Raw genomic sequence first — 12981 nt, 5'->3', positions numbered from 1 at the left:
ACCTTCTGTTGCATTAGCACACAGCTACTTGATCCAAGGCAAATACTGGAAATTGAAAAGCCACAATGCCAGTGATTACAGCAGGTATCAATATTATTGTAATGATGCTTCGTTATCATTAAGGAACTTAATTACTTAGGGAGAGTGAGAAGGCCAGAAAGTGAAGCACCAAGCCGGCACTGTAGTCAGCATCTAGATCAGGGCTGATATTCAAGGATCATCTCAAATTTAACTCAAAAGGGATCAAAAAGTGACAGGGAAGAGACGGACTTCAAGAAAACACAGGGACACAGTAGGCTCCCCACGCGATTGGATGGCCACTCCAGTCCCAGACAGGGTTTTGCAGCTTTTGGAATGCCTGTCACAGCATCTGCTACATAGTAGATACTCCGTAATATAGAATAAAAGATTAAACGAAATAAGCAAAACAAATAAACCAATTGAACTTAATCTGGTGGAGCACTAAAAATCATTACTTCCAGTAAAAATTAAAGTGCATTAATATCAAGTTTTGAGTCTTGATTTTAACCAACTCAAATTTTTAGTGCAAAACTATTCTCAGATCCCAATCTCTCTCTCTCTCTCTCTCTCTCTCATAGATTTTAGTATATCTTAATGTTTATTTCTTCAGTGGATGCATTTTGAAATAATTAGAATTAACCCATTTAAGAAGACTGGAGCAGGGGCACCTGGGTGGTTCAGTGGATTGAATGTCTGAGTCTTGATTTCAACTCAAGTCATGATCTCAGGGTTGGGGGATCAAGTCCTGCCTAGGGCTCAGCACTGGGTGTGAGGCCTGCTTAAGATCATCTATCTCCCTCTCCCTCTACCCCTTCCCTTCTTATTCTCTGTCTTAAAAGATTTTAAAAAAATAAAAAGATAAAAAAAGACCGGAGCAAAGGGAAGACCAGCCTTTTTTTTAACTGCCTTCCAAACTCAGTCTCATTCTTCCCCCCACCCCGTCTCTTTCTCTGTTTATAGTTCTTCCTCTGGGTGCTGTGACATTATGATTCTGCAATGTAGAATTCAAGCTGGGCACATGTTTTCTTTTCACTTTGGCCCCTAAACAGAAATGTGGAGCAGTTCCGAACACTCTAGCACTGCGATTGTGCTGAGCCAAGCCAGAATTAGCCCCAATTATTGAACTACAAATAGAACTGACCCGGCCCAACCTGCCTCCTTCAGAGTGCAGAGAAAATTCATATTTCCAAATTTATTAAATCAAATTTATTTATTTTTGTGTAGGCATAAATCCAAAGTAAATTTCAAACTGCTTTTGAATGAACATTTACATTCAGTCATACCATCAGCAAACTTTTCCTATTGAACTTACTGCTGAGCCAGTTTTTTTCTTTGGCCCATTGGAAAAGAGAGAAAGAAAGAAAGAAAGAAAGAAGAAAGAAAGAAAGAAAGAAAGAAAGAAAGAAAGAAAGAAAGAAAAAGAAAGAGAGAGAGAGAGGGAGGAAGGGAGGGAGGGAGGGAAGGAGGCAGGAAGAGAGATCTGTAGAGGGAAAATGTGTTTGAAGAAGGGAAGGTATAAAAGTTAAAGTGGAAATGGAGTGTTTTGAAGGCTCTAGAAACACTTGCAGATTGATCAAGAAGTCAGTCACATCTCAGGGACAGGGGTTGTGCTCATTCCTTGCCCCTCATTCATATTTACATTTTGGTGACTCTCTGGCCTGGGAAGAAAAAGGTGCAGAGTGATCTAAGGGAAGATGGGATCTCCATGATTGTCTTTCATGGAAAAATAAATAAATAATCCGAGTTAAACTCTGTCTCTTTGGCTAGGACATGGGAAAGTCGGAAAGCGTCTACTTTTCATGTTACCCAGGATGAATGCTTTCAGAACCCACAGAGTGAATCAGACTGCAGAATTTCTTACAAAATTGTTTTTCTACCACTTTGCTGTCCAGACCACTGGTGCTGAGGTATCTTCATGTCTTGGAGTTGAGGATCACTATCTTGGGCCTCAAGGAGAAGAGGAAAATCTTGCTTTGGGCCAAGTTGTCCTTCTTAAATCTTCATGTTTTTCCCTAAGATGAACTTATTCTAATATTGATTGACTGTAGCTATGTTTCTTCCCAACAAGGGAAAGCTGCACCTTCTAGAGACTCTAGACTCAAAAGATAATCTCATTGGCTGAAACACGTCTTAAAAATCCCAGTATTACTGTGTTGTTTTTGTTATATCTGCATTGCACCTAAGAGTCTTGGCTCCATGTTAGACTCACCTGAGAATATATTGATAAATATCACCCACATCACAACATTCTGATTCAGTTGATTTGGAATGAGGCCCTAGTTTACTTTGATTATTATAAATCCTAGGATGATGCTGTCACTTGGTTTATGCTTCCTGATTCTTCCACATTGCTAACCAGCCTTCGCAGTTTCTTATTTTGATAACATAATGTCGGGAGAAGCAATGTTTGTCCTTGCATTTGCTAACCTTAAAACTTTCAACCCTGGCTTCCCATTAAAGTATCCTGATGGGATTTTAAAAGATAAGGTCACTTGGACCCACTCCAAAGCATTTAATTGGTTTGGAGTGGAGCTTAGGAATCAGATTTTTTTTTTAAGTTTATTTATTATTTTGAAAGAGAGAGAGAGAGCAAAAGTGGAGGGAGATCAGAAAGAGAGGCAGAGAGAGAGAGAAAGAGAATCCTAAGCACTATCAGCACTGAGCCCAATGTGGGGCTCAAACCCACGAACTGTGAGATCATGACCTGAGCTAAATCGGACACTTAACGACTGAGCCACCCATGCGTCCCCAGTTTTATTATTTTTTTTAAATGAAATCTTCAAGAGTCATAAACTGTTAAATGAATTTGAAAGCCACAGTTACCCTGAGAGCTTTGCCAATTCTATTGGTTAGTTGGTTAGTTGGTTGGTTTTCGTTTTGTTTTAACAGCAGAAGGCATGAGAGGTAATGCTTGGTCCCCTACAAGATGGGAGATGGAACTGAAAGTTTCACATTAAGCTGGGATTTCTCAAAAGGCCACACATGAACTGGTGACATAGGAAAATCTACCAACTGGCAAAGGAAGCTTGCCCGTCTGAACTTGTCCAACATTGGTCCAGCCTCCTCTACGTATGCCTACCTATATGGCAAAGGTCATGGGCAAAAGGAAAAGTGACTTTTATTTATCCTCACTCACACTACCCTTGATGGTTTCAATATTAACCTTGTACTAGTATCACAAAGTGAATTGGAAATCACTTTTTACTTGACTGCAAGCATTTACACATGATTGGAATTATTATTTTTATTTCTTGTGTGTTTAACAAATTAGCATGCAAAACTGTTGGTTCTTCGGTTATTTCTTGCTGGGGAGGTGTATTTTAATCCATTGATTCTATTTGATGTTTTAGGACTATTAAAATTAACCACAGTTTTCTGAAGGCACATTGGTAAGTAATATTTTTTAGGAACAAGAAATCCCTTGCTGAATCAAAAGTTGCCCTGACTTTTGTTGGTTCCAGAATCAAGCTACTTCTCCCATGATCTGCACCAGCAAAGTGCCTTTAGAGACCCCTGAAGCCAGGGTTCAGACTCTGGAACTTTCAGCTACTGTAACAGACTCTTGCCTTTGTCTTCCTTTTTAGCTGTTCATCAGCCCAAGTGGCGAGCACACTGGATATGTGGCTCTGTAATGATATGCTGGCTCCACGTTTCAAGTCTAATATGTGCAGATCACATCTCAGATCTTTGCTACAAGGGAAAAAAAAATACAGTTTCTATCTCTCTTGCTCTTGGACTTAATGAGAGTTCAGCAAGACTACTGGACATGATCAACATACAAAGGTCAATTTTGATTTTAACATAGCAAATGAGAATTAGGAAATGTAATCTTACAAAAGTGATAGCATGCACAATGGCCTCAAAAAACATAAGGTAGCTGGGAATTAATCCTACACAATGTATGCATAACCTTTTTGGAATAGAAGATAGAGTTTTATTGAAATAAAATTAAAAATGTCAAAATAAATGGAGTAATATGCCAGGTTCGTTAATATAGCAAGTGTTAATATCCTAAATATACCAATGTATCCCATAGTGAGCTATAAATTTGGCAAAATTTCCTATACTATCTCAGAACTATTTTGTAAGGAATTTGACAAAGGTGCCCTAAAATTTATGTGGGTTATCAAAGGTTTGAGGATACTCACCAAGATGTTGAAGGAGAGCCAGATGGAGGGGCTTGTCCTTCCAGATGTCAAAGTACATTATAAAATTATTGTAAGACTGGGCATAATTGCCTTAAAGAAAGACAAATACACTAGTGGAACAGAGCACACAGGTATAAATACATACACCTTGAAACTTGATTGGTAGCAAAATTGACCTTTGAAGTAGTGGGGAAAGGATGAGCAATAAAATAAGTGGAAATGGAATAACTGATTATTAATATGAGGGAAAAGGTCTAAAATTAGCATCACATCTGGGCCACCTGGTGGCTCAGTTGGTTGAACATCTGATTCTTGATTTCAGCTCAGGTCATGATCTCACAGTTCATGAGATTGAGTCCTATGTCAGACTCTCTGCTATCAGTGCAGAGCATGCTTGGGATTCTCTCTCATCCCCTCCCCTATTCATTGGAGCTCTCTCTCTGTCCCTCTCAAAATAAATAAACAAACATTAAAAAAATTAGAATCACATATTACTTACAAAGCTCAATCCCAGCTTGCTTAAAGACCTTGAAATACAAAAACAAATTCTGAAATTTTCAAAGACAACATGAGACAATATTTTTATTAATTCAGGATGTGAGAGCATTTCTTAAGATACAAAAAGCACAAACCATATTGAAAACACACACTTGATAACATCAAACCTAAAACCTTCTTCATATCCAAAAATCCAAAAATAAAGAAGGATTTTAGGGGCGTGTGGGTGGCTCAGTCAGTTAAGTGTCTGACTTAGGTTCAGGTCATGATCTGACAGTTCATGGGTTTGAGCCCTGCATCAGACTCCTAGCTGACAGTTCGGAACCTGGAGCCTGCTTCAAGATCCTGTGTCTCCCTCTCTCTCTCTGCCCCTCCCCCACTCATGCTCTGTCTCTCTTTGTCTCTCCATCTCAAAAATAAATAAACATTAAACATTTTTTAAAAAGAAAAGAAAGAAGGATTTTAAGCTGGGGTAAGATATTTGCAGCAAACATGATTTAAAAATGTTACTTCTAAAGACATTTGAACAAATTCTACAAATGAATTAGAAAATGATAAGCAAAATAGGCCAAAAGAAAATAACCCAAACAAATAAATAGGTATTCCACATACACAACAGGCATGGGCAACACATACTTGGAATGCATAGCTCACTATGGTTAGGGAAAGACATATAAAAACCGTGAGATAACATTTCACACTCACTAAAGCAACAAACATTAACATGTCTAATATTATTATTATTATATTAGTGTGGGAAAAGATGTGGAAATATAGAACTTTTCTAACACTGGTGTGTGGCTATCAGTGCAACTTTTTTGGAAAACAAATTGGAGACTCCTTGAAAAGTTGAACACAGTCAGTTGAATACTCCTCAATATATCCTGTAGGGAAACCCTCCCATGAGCATACAAGGAGGCATGTGTGGAAATGGGCTTAGCAGGATTCATTGTAATGCACAAATTTGAGAAGAATTTAAATCCTTGCTGACAGAAAAATAAAGATAGCATGTTCATATCCTGTAAAGTTATACAGCAGCACCTCTCAAAACTTTCACATCATGGCACACATAAAAAATATATTTGTGTGGCATGTTGCTATAACCTAGAAGGAATTGAGGGATTTTATATGTGATACGACCATACATTCTAGTTTGTCCAGGACATTATTCATTTGTCCAGGACTCTTTCCTACTTGCCAGCATAATTATTAGCAGTGACTGATGCACTTTCAAAAAATCCTAGTTTGAACAAAAAATTGTAAGGTCATCCTCCATCTATGGGGCTTGGTGAAATGAATTCCATTATACTTTTATCTTATAAACATGATAAAGATAAAATACAAATATTATGGAAACTATTACATGTTGGAATGTTAAAAGACTAACTCAGGCAGACTAAAAATTTTAAGAGTTTGAGCAAAAATCAGTTCTATTTGGGCAGGGCCAAACCGATAGTAGGTAGGAGTTCTTCACTCTCAGGAGCTAGGAGGAAGACTTTCTTAGAGAGGATACAGAAGCCAAGGAAGGAAATTATTTGATTGACTATAAGTGAAGCTGTTGCATTTTGGGGGAAAGCCTAGTGGGCTATTTGTGGAAAGTTGCTCTTGGGTTTGAGTTAACTTTGAAGCATCTAAAGGCTTAGATTTTGGAGCACCTGTGTGGTGCAGTTGGTTGAACATCTGATTTTGGCTCAGGTCATGATCTTGTGGTCTGTGAGTTTGAGCCCCACTTAGGGCTCTGTGCTGATAGCTCAGAGCCTGGAGCCTGCTTCCGATACTGTGTCACCCGCTGTCTCTGCCCCTCTCCTGCTCATGCTCTGTCTCTTCCTCTTTCTCAGAAATAAATAAATATTAAAAAATTTAAAGGCTTAAGTTTTGGTTTGCTTACATAGGTTGCTAAGGAATTAAAACCATCTCAGTCTAATGGTCTCATTGTTTAATTAATGTAACAGAATACAGGTAAAATATATTTTTTAAAATTTTTAATGAAAAACTGGAACATATTACCATCATTAGAAGATTTTTTTAAAAAAAGGTGAAATTGTGACTCTCATAAGACTATAAAACGAATATGTATCAAAGACTTTATATATTAATTAATGAGAGAGCCAGTACAATGTTAAAACAAATTCAAAGTAGAATCCAAAGGACAGAATCACGGACAGGCAATCAGGATGCTGAAATGAATTTACTAATAGATGCACACTGATCAAGAGTCAAAGGACAATGACATGTAATATTTGAAATAATCTCTTCCATGTGGGAAGAAATCTATATCTCCAAGACACGAAGCTTATTCACATCTGTATGAACAATACCATCTGCATAACCTTTTACCAGAAACATCTTCATCAACTGTCAGCACTCTACACATAACTTTTATCTCTACAAAGTTGCAAAATGGACAAAAAGTAGACTTCATAGAATCAGACAACCCAGAAGTGTCTTCTAGATAACACCAGGCATTCTTCAAAGGACATCCAGAAACCTTTCTACTCAATTGTTTTACATGGAGCTAAAGTAATCTAGAATATATTAATTTACTTGCTGTTTTGATGACACAAGAGTTTATATGTAGAAACATTCAGTGAAACAATGTTGGCTCGCAGAGCTCCCAAAGTATTTTGACACAAAGCCTTTGTACCTTCCTGTCTTTTCAGCTGTATCATCAATACAGAATATACACAGTACTTGTTTAATACCTTGTTTAAAGTATTCATGTATTACTTTCAATATTTCACACTCCATAGTTTGTTTTGGCATGTCTTTGTGGAACTAATAATGTTCTAGAAAGCATTTCTCTTGAGGACTTCTAATTAGTGCTCTGAACTGAGCACTCTTAATAATGTCTGCAGATTCAACCCTCTGCAATACATCTATTTTGCTTTTATAATTTTCAAGATTGGGGTTGTGCCAAGTATGTTGACAATGAATCTACTAACAGTAATTAAGTAGTGGCCTCTTTCCCATGTCCTAGGCTTCATTGGTCCATAACATAGTATTGATAATTTCTATACAGGCTGCTTAAAGGAGTGATTTTAACATTGAGTGAGGCACTTTGTAATCTTTAGCTCTTAAATAAACTACCTTAAAGCTAGTTCCTCATGAACAAAGCCTTTTGGGGGAGCCGAGGTGGCTCAGTCAGTTAAGCATCTGACTTCAGCTCAGGTCATGATCTCACAGTCTGTGAGTTCGAGCCCTGCAACAGGCTCTGTGCTGACAGCTAGGAGCCTGGAGCCTGCTTCAGATTCTGTGTCTCCCTCTCTCTCTGCCTCCCCCCTGCTCGCACTCTGTCTCTCTCTCAAAAATAAATAAACATTAGAAAAAAATTTTTAAGGAAAGAATAGAGCCTTTTGCTAACATGGAACATGAAGACACCCATAAAAATCTCATCGCTTTGTGTATATAAGGGAGTGTTTTCTAATAAAATCGCAATATCATTTATTGTGATCATTGCTTCATTTCATAATCCTTCCTTATAAATAAGACATTTAGGCTTAAGACGAAAAGAATTGATGGGATGCAGGACTCCAAATTTGAGTGTCTGACTTGTTCTTTTTAAGTGGGCTTGTCTTGTGAATCTGAGTCTTTACAACTTTAACAAGAAAGTTACTCACCATGCTGTAAAGAAAATAAATCTAATAAATCAATTTAAATGTAGTGTAAAGGGAGCTTAGGGTTTTGCAAATTCAGGAAATTTAAATTTCATAACATTTTCTTGATGTCATCTACATTTCTAAGACTATTTTAAGGTAAATTTCATTGATAAAAAAGATGTGGTAAATAAAAACACATACAAGTATTAATATATAATATTTTTTGAGAAATTTCTTTGAATTTTTGAGCTCTGAATCTGCATGCTCATTATCACTTTCATTCAATCATTGTAAATAAATGTGTTCCACTATTATCGACTTTGAGAAATAAGTATGGTTTCTTTCTAAAACCAACTTTCACAATTATTATGATTCTCTACCAGGAATCAGAGTGACTCATTGTTAGCCTCAAAAGTCATAAATAAATAAAAGAATATATAAGGCTTTCGATGCTTTCTTCTTTTATCTTCTTATGGAACTCTGAGGGGTGTTCATATTGTTTTTACATTGTCTTAGTCTGTTTGGGCGGCTGTAACAAAACACGGTAGCCTGGGTGGCTCATAAACAATAGAAGTTTATTTCTCATGTTTCTTGAGCCTGGAAATCCCAGGTCCTGGTGCTAGCAAATTTAGGATCTAATGAGAGCCCTCTTCTGGGTAAGATGTGCAGTTTTCTCTTACGTCCTCAGATAGCAGAGGGCAGAAGGGAAGCAAGTTTTCTCTTTACTCTTATGAAGACACGCATCCCATCAATGAGAACTCCACCCTCGTGATCTCATTTTTATAAATTTTAATGTTTTTTAATTTTGGGAGAGAGAAAGACAGAGAGACAGACAGAGAGGAAGCAAGGGGAGAGGCAGGGAGAGAGGGAGATGCCGAATCTGAAGCAGGCTCCGGGCTCTGAGCTGTCAGCACTGAGTCCCACAGGGGACTCGAACTCATGAACTGTGAGATCATGACTTGAACAGAAGCCAGAAGCTCAACTGAGTGAGCCCCCCAGGCACCCCACTTGTGACCTCATTTAATCTGAATCCTCTCCCAAAGGCCACACCTCCCCACATTGGGGGGTTGGATTTCAACATATGAACTATGGGGGAACACAAACATTCAGTCTATAACACATGTCAGTTCCCCAAGTTTTCTAATTTTACAGTTTTTAAATTTAATTTAAATAATTTTAATTTAAATAATTTAAATAAATAATTTAAAATAACTTTCTTTTTCATTTTCAGAAGTTTATTCTTAAATAAATGTTTGATCCTTTTATTCTCTCTTACTTCACTTATATTTTCAGCCTCTTATTTTTTAAAAAAAATTAACATGTACTTATATTGTTCTGTGTCTGATAATTCCNCGTGTGTGGCATGCTCGCTTTAGTTTTTCTTTCTTTTTCCTTTTTGATGACCAAATTTTTTGGACCTTTAATACTGTAATTTCTTTGAGGTCTGTGTTGAAGTGAGTTCCGCCAAAATGGTTTGTATTTTTGCCAGACACCTTGGGAATCCTAGGAGCCTGGAATCACTTTATACTAAATTCTAGCTCAAGGGTTTCATTCAGCTCATCCAAGTACTAGGAATTCAGGTTGCAAACTCCCATGAGGGCTAGCTGTTTACAAATTCCCAGGGCAGATGTTTTCTTCCTCCTCGATTCTAAATGCCAACGTTTGAGGCCATTTCCCTGCAGTTCCCGATGTGGAGGTCATTAACTTTTGGAGCCCCAGATTTATGTGGGGAGACTCCTATTAGGCTCCTTACTTTGGGCAGGCCCTGTACTATGCTTCCTTTCTCCAGAGCCAAAGAAGCCACACAAACTTAAAGGACCACGTCAAAACAGCTCCCTCACCAAGCAGCCTAAAACAAAAGCTGGTCTTAGTGTTCCCCTACTTTTCTGGGTTCTTTGTATCACCTGATATATCAGTCAGGGTTGCCTGGAGAAATAGAGCCAATGATATGTGTCTAGTGAGATTTATTCTAGGGAATTGGCTCACATGAGTATGAGGGCTTATCAGGTCTGCAATCTGCAGGTAGGAGAGCAAACTGGAGACCAGTGGGAGAGTCTCCGTTTGATCCAATGGCTTTCTGCTAGGAGAACTTCCTCTTCTGGGGAGGTCAGTCTTTTTCTGTTAAGCCCTTCAACCGATTGGATGAGGCCCATTCATGTTACGGAGCATAATCTATTTAGTCAGAGTCAACAGGGACTTACATGTTAATCTTGTCTAAAAAATGTCTTCACAGAAGCATCTAGAATAATGTTTCACTATCTGGATACCATGGTCTCACCAAGTTGACACATAAAGTTAAGCATCCCACTTGCTTTTCAGGTTTGTTTGTTTGTTTGTTTGTACGTCCATTATTTGCTGTCGTGTTTCTCATTACATTAAGAAACTATTTTTAAAAGAGTAAGTCACCTAGCGCTGATCTGATGAGGTACAATTTGTACAAAATAAATAGTGCAGAATTAAAAGGCTCCCTTTGGCTCATTTTAACAAATGTACACACCCATGTAACCCTCACACAAAACAAGATATAAACTATTTCCAATAGAGAAAGTCCTCATTTGCACTTTTTCAGTCAAATCCAACCCACCACCCAAAGGCAAACACTTCTGATTACTAGCATCATAGATTAATTTTGCCTGCTGTTGAGTTGAAAGTAAACAAAATCAGAGTACCTTTTGTGTCTTTTGTTTTTGAGATTGACTCCTATTGTTTGTTTAGTATATGAGTAGCTCATTGCTTTCCTTGTTTAGGGGGATTCTATTGTTTCATAAATCCTAAATTGTTTATTCATTTTTTTTTTATTGATGCCTATTTAGATTGTATCCTGAGTTTGCTACTGTGGGAAAATCTATAAATATTCTTATAGAAGTATTTCTTGTGACCGTATTTTTCATTTGTCTTGGGTAATAATTAAAGTAGGATTGTTTAATAGGAGAGATAGAAATTTAACTTCCTAACACACTGCAAACTAGTCTCCGAGGCAGTTCAATCATTGCCCACAGCCATGAGCAATATACCAAAGTTCCAATTGCTTCATATCCTCAACTTCTATAAAAGCTCATTTTATTCCTTTATGCCACCAAAAAAAGGTAAAATAATAGTAATGATAATGCTACTAATAATAGAATAAACTTATCAGGAGAGCCTGGGTGGCTTTGTCGGTTAAGCGTCTGACTTTCGCTTAGGTCATGATCTTGCAGTTCGTGGGTTCGAGCCCCGCGTCGGGCTCTGTGCTGACTGCCAGCTCAGAGCCTGGAGCCTGTTTCAGAGTCTGTGTCTCCCTCTCTCTCTGACCCTCCCCTGTTCACGCTGTCTCTCTCTCTCTCTCTCCTAGAAATAAATTTAAAAAAACAAAAAGAATAAACTTATCAGTTATTTAGAAATAAATCCAATGAAAGATTTGCAAGACAATAATAATGAGAACTACAAAGTATTTTTAGAGAAATGACAAGGATAAATAAATTAAAAGAAATGCCATGCTCACAGATTGAAAGTAATGTTGAGCTAGAGAGGGTTCACAATGACTCAAAATACAGAATTGTGAACATTTATTCCTGACTCCAAATTTAATGGCATTATGTTAGTAGCTTGATATCAATCATGATGGAAATTTTTTGTTATAGAAATTAAGACATGCTATGAATCAATGTCCCACCCTATACCATCCCAGAGAGTCCATTATTAAACATTTACCAGTATATCACTGATTGGAAGATTCATTATTTTTAAGGTAATTGCTCTAGACAAATTATCTATAGATTTGACATAATTTCAAATCAAGGCTTATTAGGATTTTTCAAAGAAATTGCCAAGCTAATTCTAATACATATATATGAAAACTCAAAGGATCTAAAATAGACAAAATAGGGGTGCCTGGGTAGCTTAGTGGGTTGAGTGCTGGGCTTTTGATTTTGGCTCAAGTCATGATCAGGGGGTGGAGCCCCACAGATGGCATGGAGCCTGCTTGGGATTCTCTTTCTCTCCTTCTGCTCCCATTCACCGTGAGCACTCTCCCTCTTTCTCTCAAATAAATAAGTAGCCAAAACATTATTGAAAAGGACAAAACTATATACATAAACAACTATATAAAATTTATATATATCAATATATACATAACTGAGATATAATTCACATAAAACATTATATGAGGTTCAGCTGACAGCATAATGATTTGATATATTCATATATTGCAAATGATTATCACAATGAGTCTTGTTAACAGCCATTACTATATATAGTTAAACATTTTTCCTTGTAATAAGAACTTTTAAGATGTGCTTGCCTAGCAACTTTCAAATATACAATACAGTATTATTAACTGTAGTCACCATGCCATGCATTACACCCTTAGGAATTATTTATTTTATAACTGGAAATAATCTTTTCACCACTTTCACCTATTTTGCTCACTGCCCATCACCCAGTTCTGGCAATTACCAATCTGTTCTCTGCACCTGTGGGAGTTTCTTTTTGAGATGATGAAAAGCTATTTTAAAATTGACAGTGATGGATGCACATACCTGTAAATACAATGGAAACCATTGAATTGTATACTTTAAGTGAGTGAATTATATGTTATGTTAACTATATCTCAATAAAGCTTTTTTTTTCTTTTCCCTTTTTAAAAAAGAAGAGTAAATTAGCCTTATAGAATGTTAGGGAGTCTTCCTCTTTATTTTCTAAAAGTAGTTCTAATCCATCCTTTCTCCCTTGTATCCATT

Source organism: Crocuta crocuta, unplaced genomic scaffold (assembly GCF_008692635.1).
Source record: "Crocuta crocuta isolate KB4526 unplaced genomic scaffold, BGI_CrCroc_1.0 scaffold11, whole genome shotgun sequence".
Classification (NCBI taxonomy): domain Eukaryota; kingdom Metazoa; phylum Chordata; class Mammalia; order Carnivora; family Hyaenidae; genus Crocuta; species Crocuta crocuta.
Note: the sequence above shows the minus strand (reverse complement) of the source record.